Below are 6,678 nucleotides of genomic sequence, written 5' to 3' on the forward strand. Positions count from 1 at the left end.
GCTGGTTGTGGACAGGGAATGTGTCGTTAATTATTGTCTAGTACTCTCCCAAGTACGTAGTTCAGTGCTCGACACATATTAAGCACTCAATAAGCATGATTGAATGAATTAGAACTTAGATCCCCTGAGTCCTAGGCCCAGGCTCTTTCTGCTAAGCCACACTGCTTCTTGGGGGGCAGCAGAGGAGAAAGAAGAAGTGATCCTTCTTTTGGACTTCTTTCTTTTCTCTTCTCTGTTCTTTCCTTCTTTCGTTTCCTTCCCCCACCTCTTCTTTTCCTGTCCCTCCTAAGCTCTCGCATCAAGTTCCCCTGTTCTCCCCACTTACCTTACTCAAAATGAAAAATGGGTGCTCCTGCCAGTGGCAGTGTGGGAGCAGCAGTGAAATACTCTGTTGAAAATTTTGTATATGATCCTATTACGTTAAGCGTGCGTAGCATGATGTGATAGTGCCATGCAGAACATGAGGAGGTGAAGGGGATATGTCCTCACTTCAGTGTGGCTGAATGCCTGAAGCCAGTACTGCCTGTTTCTGAGTGTTTCTGTTGCAGCAGACTGCAAAGTTGGCTTTGGGGTGTTTGGGGGTTGGAGGGCGATCCTCAGATAGGTCAAAATAGACCTCACACATTGCAGTCACCAGGGGAGATCTGGCAGCTAGTCAGCCTGATTTGACTGCCAGATCATATTGCCTGAGGCTGCAGCGATAACCACTGGCCTTCAGAGGATGCTATGTGGACCACTGGCTGATTCTTCCTCTCCAGAGAGGGGGTCCCAGGTCGTGACTGTTCCTCAGACAATGCAGCAGAAGGTTGGGGCATTCCTGGGAGAAGAGCCAGCCTGGGAGACATCTTCACCTAGAGACAGAAAGAGCTGTCCAGGGGGACTGACAACATCCTGTCCCCCAGAGGGACTTTGGTTCCAGTAGGGGAAGAGGAGGAGGATTCTGTCCCCAGTGAAACTTCATCACTCTCCACCAGTCAGCAATGGTCTGGGACATGTTCCTCGACAGATCCCAGAGGGGCCAGGGCAGAGACCAGGTGCGGAGTGTTTGTTTGTCTCTAAAAAGAAGCTTGGGAAGCTATGGGCCAGCAGTCCCAGCCACCTAGAGTCTCCTGCAAATAGTCCTACTGTGAGCCATCTCCCACCCACACTTCCCCTGTGGGCGAGGATACAACGTTCTTTTCCAGGGCCCCAAAGTCCCCCATTCCTCACCCCCCCCTCAGCCACATCTATTGTCCCAACAAGACAAGTTCCACATAGTGAACCCTTTTCCAGTTGTCCTTGCAGTGCCCACTTTAGCAGTATGGCAGACAGACTTTGAATTCAGTCTGCAACTGGAAAAGTACGTTTCCCTTCCTCCAAACCCCAAACCCAAAGTTCTCTGACATTTCCCCAGCATTTTCCAATACTTGTACATCATTCTCGGGGTTGAGAGGGAAGTGTGTCCAAGCTTAGTCAAAGGTTCAGGAATCTCAAATTTCCTTACTTGTTGCAATCACTCAATTAATGGTATTTATTGAGCGCTTGCTGTGTGTAAAGCACTGTATGAGGCACTTGGGAGAGTACAATACAATAGGATTGGTAGGTATATTCCCTGCTCACAAGGAACTTATAGACGGGAGGAGGAGATAGGGGAAGTGGCAGAGTATAAGGAGTATTCACTTATACGGAGTATAAGAGGTATGGTGGTGGAGTGAAAATAAAAGTGCTTAAGGAGTACAGACCTAAGTGCATAGGGGAAATGAGGGCTTAGTCAGGGAAGGCCTCCTGGAAGAGATGTGAAGGTGGGGAGAGCGGTGGTCTGTCAGATACGAAGTGGTGGGAGTTCCAGGCCACAGGGAGGAAGAGGGTGAGAGGTTGAGTGGTGAGATAGATGAGATAAACGTACAGAGAGTAGGTTGGTGTTAGAGGAGCCAAGTGTGCGGGCCGGGTTATAGTAGATGTTCAGTCCAGCATTAGTTATGCTCTTAGATACTGAAGGAGCCCAAAGTTTTGTGTTAATCTGTTCGCCTACAACTGTCCCATTCCTTGGAGTTTTCAGTGTGTGTTATATGTCTTATTTGGAGAATGAAGGTGAATTATACCAGTGTGTGGTGTTTGAATTTTGATGGTCAGTTTATAGGTCTACTTTCCATAGGGGCAGGAGAGGAAGGGAGAGGTAATGTGAAAGGGTGATACAAAATCATATAGGGGCCAGGAGAGTTTTCTGGATAAATGAGTGGGATCACTCATGGTTTCCTGTGACCAAGCCTGGGGTCGCGATCCAGGATGAGAGCAGTTTAAGGAGTGAAATAACTGGAGGGGCAGAGAATTCTCCTCTTTAAAACTCCTCATTATGCCTAGACAGGAGACAGCAACTGAATCAAGGTCTCTGTAGGGCAGAGTGTGGCTGTCATTTTTCTTTACTGAAGCAATCAAGCATCCAGTGGTGGGCCTTGGGAAAGGTAAGGGACTGCGGATAAAGATATGAAATGCCTTGTAAGAGGTTCATCTTCTTCTTCAAATGCCGTTGAGTTGTTTCTGACCCATAGCGACTCCATGAACACACATGACACATTGTCTGTCCTAGCGCCATTCTTGAATGTGTATCCATAGAGTTTTCTTGGTAAAGATAGGGGAAGTGCCTATATTTACCACTGCCTTCTTCTATGCAGTAAAACCTTGAGTCTCTGCTGTTGTCTTTGATCAATGATTTGATCACTAGACCATCCGCCTTTAACACTTTCCCATGCTGCTGCTCTCTGGCACAAGTGAATCTGGCTTTGTCTGACGCTTCAAATTAGACCTCTCCATTATGGGTAGCCCTAAATGGTGTAGTTCCAAGCTTCATCAGCTGAATGCAAACTCTCCTGCTTCGATAAGGTGTGGATTCATAGGTTCAAGGAAGTCAATAATTGCCCATTTTGGGTAGCCCAGCCAGGGAAATATTCCGAGACAGGACCCAGAGAGTCCTAGAATTCACCTCCAAATAAGAATAATACTTGAGGTATTTGTTAACTACTTACTATTGCCAAGTGCAGGGGTAGATAGAACACAATCAGACCTGACACTGGCCCTGTCCCAGAAAGGGCTCACAGCCTAAGGAGTTGGGGGGAACAGATATAATTGATGCCCAGATAAATTAATTGATTTTCTCAAGGTCACACGCAGCAGGCAAATAAATGGCAGAGCTGGGATTAGAACCCAGGTCTGATTCCAGGGCCCGTATGCTTTTCCATTAGGCCACTCTGCTTCTCCTTATCCTCAGTGCCCAAAAGCTACAATAACTGGGGGCGAATTTGTCCTGAACCATGATGTAATTGCTCCATCATGGCCTTTCTCCTGCCATATCTCCCCAAGCAGATCCCCCAGGCCTATTCTGAGGGGAAACCAAACCAGCGTCTCGGAATTCCTCCTCCTGGGACTCTCTGACCGGGCAGAGCAGCAGCAGCTCCTATTCGTGCTGTTCCTCTCGATGTACCTGCTCGGGATCCTGGGAAGCCTGTTCGTCGTCCTGGCCGTCGGCTCATCGACCCGCACCTGCACACCCCCATGTATTTCTTCCTCGTCAACCTCTCCCTGGTCGACGTCTGCTTCCTGTCCACCACGGTCCCCAAGGTGCTGGCCAATGTCCATACCCACAGCAAATCCATTTCCTACGCTGGCTTGCCTGACACAAATGTATTTTTTCATCCTGTTTATGTCTGGACAATTTTCTCCTCACAGGGATGGCTTATGAACGTTACGTGGCCATATTGCCACCCTCTGCACTACACCACCATCATGAGCCCATGACTCTGTGCCCAGACGATTGTGGTGTCCTGGAGCATCGGCAAGTCTTGATGCCCCTCTTACATATCTTAATGGTGGTTCGATTATCCTTTTGTGCAGGAAACGAAATGCATCACTTTTTCTGTGATCTTAACCTGGGTCTTAAAGATTTCCTGTACTGACACCTTCTTTAATGTATTCTTGGTGCATGTATTCTTAGTAATTTTAGCTGTTGTTCCCCTCACAGGTCTTTCTTTTTCTCTTACAGTCATATCATCTCTACCGTACTGAAAATCCCATCTGCCGGGGGAAGATATAAAGTTTTCTCCACCTGTGGCTCTCACCTGTCTGTGGTCTCCTTGTTTTATAGCACTGGTTTTGGGGTCTACTTCAACCCCAGATCTACCCAAGCATCTCGGCAGGGCTCTATAGCATCTGTGATGTACATGGTGGTCACCCCCCATGCTGAATCCCTTCAACTACAGCCTGAGGAACAAGGACAATGAAACGGGACCTGAGGAATGGTGTTCTGCAGAAAACTCTTCTTATGAAGTTATTGATCTCTCCTCCTGGATCTTAGGAAGTATCACAAGAACTGTGAGCCCGTTGTGGGCAGAGTTGCTCTTGATTGTTCTTTTGTTCTTTCCAAGTGCTTAATACAGTGCTCTGCACACAGTGGGCGCTCAATAAATACATCTTAATGATGAATGTGGTGATTCAGGCTTGCAAATTAGGGCTCTTTAGTCAATCTGGGCAAGACTGACAAGGCATGAAAATCACCTTTGATGATAGCAATTGTGGTATTTAAGTGCTTACTATGTGCCAAGTCATGTACTAAGCCTTGGTGTAGAAGCAAGATAATCAGGCTAGGCACAGTCCCTGTCCCACATGGGGCTCCCAGTCAAGTAGGAGAGGAGAAAGGGTATTGAGTCCCCATTTTAATGGCATGAAGAAACTGAGAAGCAAAGGGAGTTGCCCAAAGTTACTCCACAGACGAGTGGCAGAAACTGGGAATAGAACGTTAGGGTCTTCTGACTCTCAGGCCCGTGGTCTCCCCATTAGGACATGCTGAACTGACTGTCGTCCATGTCAGGGTAGCATGGGTCTAGTGAGTGGTAAGGAATACATGGTTTGGGGGTTAGAAGGCCTGGTTATCTCACTGGCTGACTGTGTTGGCCTTGAGTGAGGTCAACGGATCTCTCTGTCCCTCAGCTTCCTCATTTGCAAAATGGAGAGAATGATAATCTGCTCATTCTGCCTCACAGGGGTGAGACTACAATGAGCTAATTATGGGGCAAGTGCACTCTGATCCTTTTCTCCTGTCCCAGAGCAAACCTATGACCTACAACCTGCTAGCTGATCCAGCTTTCTCTGGGGATGGTTTTCTCTTCTGTTAGATGGGGGACCACAGAGCTGGGACCCCAAGGGTTCTTCCAGCTACAGATTCCCATGTGCAAAGCTGAGACTAAAGGCTCATTTGGGGCCAACAAACACTTCTAAATTTCTGACCCTCATAGTTTTCTTAGCCTATTTGTGCTTTTTTCATCCAATAGGAGATGGTTCTGAACAAGCTCATCATCCTCTAACAATAATAATAATAATAATGGTAATAATGGTATTTGTTAAGCACTTTGTGCAAAGCACTGTTCTAAGCGCTGAGCCACATCAGCCACAATCAAATTGAGTGCTCGTAGCTACAGGATAAGCTGATTATATGTGTCAAGAAGACTCAAGAAATAAAATGAGTTGATAGTTTAAATTTTGTTTGGTCTTGAACATTTACAAAGCATTAAAGTTTGAAACAGGAATCTGCATTCTTTAGGGAAATCTTTTATCGTTCGTTCATTCAATCATAATTATTGAGCGCTTACATGTGTGCAGAGCACTTTACTATGGGCTTGGGAGAGTTCATTACAACAATGAACAGACACATTCCCTGCTCACAAGGAGACGGGGGAGACAGACATCAATATAAATAAATAAATTACAGATATGTACATAAGTGCTGTTGGGCTGGGAGGGGGGGACAAAAAGAGGGAAGCAAGTCAGGGCTACACAGAAGGGGAGTAGGAGAAGAGGAAAGGTGGGGGGTTTAGTCTGGGAAGGGCTTCTTTGGAGAGATGTGCCTTCAATAAGGCTTTTGAAGTGAGGGAGGAGTAATTTTCTATTGGATTTGAGGAGGGGAGGGCATTTCAGGCCAGAGGCAGGACCCTTATCTTGAATACCCCAGAATGTAAACTCCCCAAAGGACAAGTAGCCTGTCCTTTATTTCTACTGAATGTTCCAAAGTTCCGTACAATGCTTTGCTCAAATTAGCCTCCCCAGTCCTCCCTATGTGCTTTACACATAGTACTATTATATATTTAGTTATATATATATATAAATATATATAGTAGTATATATGCAGTATCTATATATGCAGTTTCTATATATGCAGTTATATATATAAAATAAGTTTTATATAGATATCATAACTTAGTATAACTATATAGACTATATAATATATATATATATATATATAGAGTTAGAAGTAGTGTGGCTCTGTAGAAAGAGCACGGTGCTTTGAATTCAGAGGTCATGGGTTCGAATCCTGACTCCACCACTTGTCAGCTGCATGACTTTGGGCAAGTCACTTAACTGCTCTGTGCCTCAGTTACCTCATCTGTAAAATGGGGTGAAGGCTTTGAGCCCTACGTGGAATAACCTGATCACCTTGTATCCCCCAGCGGGCTTAGAACAGTGTCTTTGCACATAGTAAGTGCTTAATAAATGGCCATTAAAAAGAAGTGCCTGAAGAGAAATACCACTAATGGGTAAACATATATTTGGGAGTGTGACCTGGCCTGTGTGGTGCTGTCATGTTTCCTACAGTGATTGAAGCTGTTTCACTTCTGTTTCGTTTTCTCATGATTCTTACCCAGGATCATTCTT

Source organism: Tachyglossus aculeatus, unplaced genomic scaffold, assembly GCF_015852505.1.
Source record: "Tachyglossus aculeatus isolate mTacAcu1 unplaced genomic scaffold, mTacAcu1.pri scaffold_123_arrow_ctg1, whole genome shotgun sequence".
NCBI classification, from domain to species: Eukaryota; Metazoa; Chordata; class Mammalia; order Monotremata; family Tachyglossidae; genus Tachyglossus; species Tachyglossus aculeatus.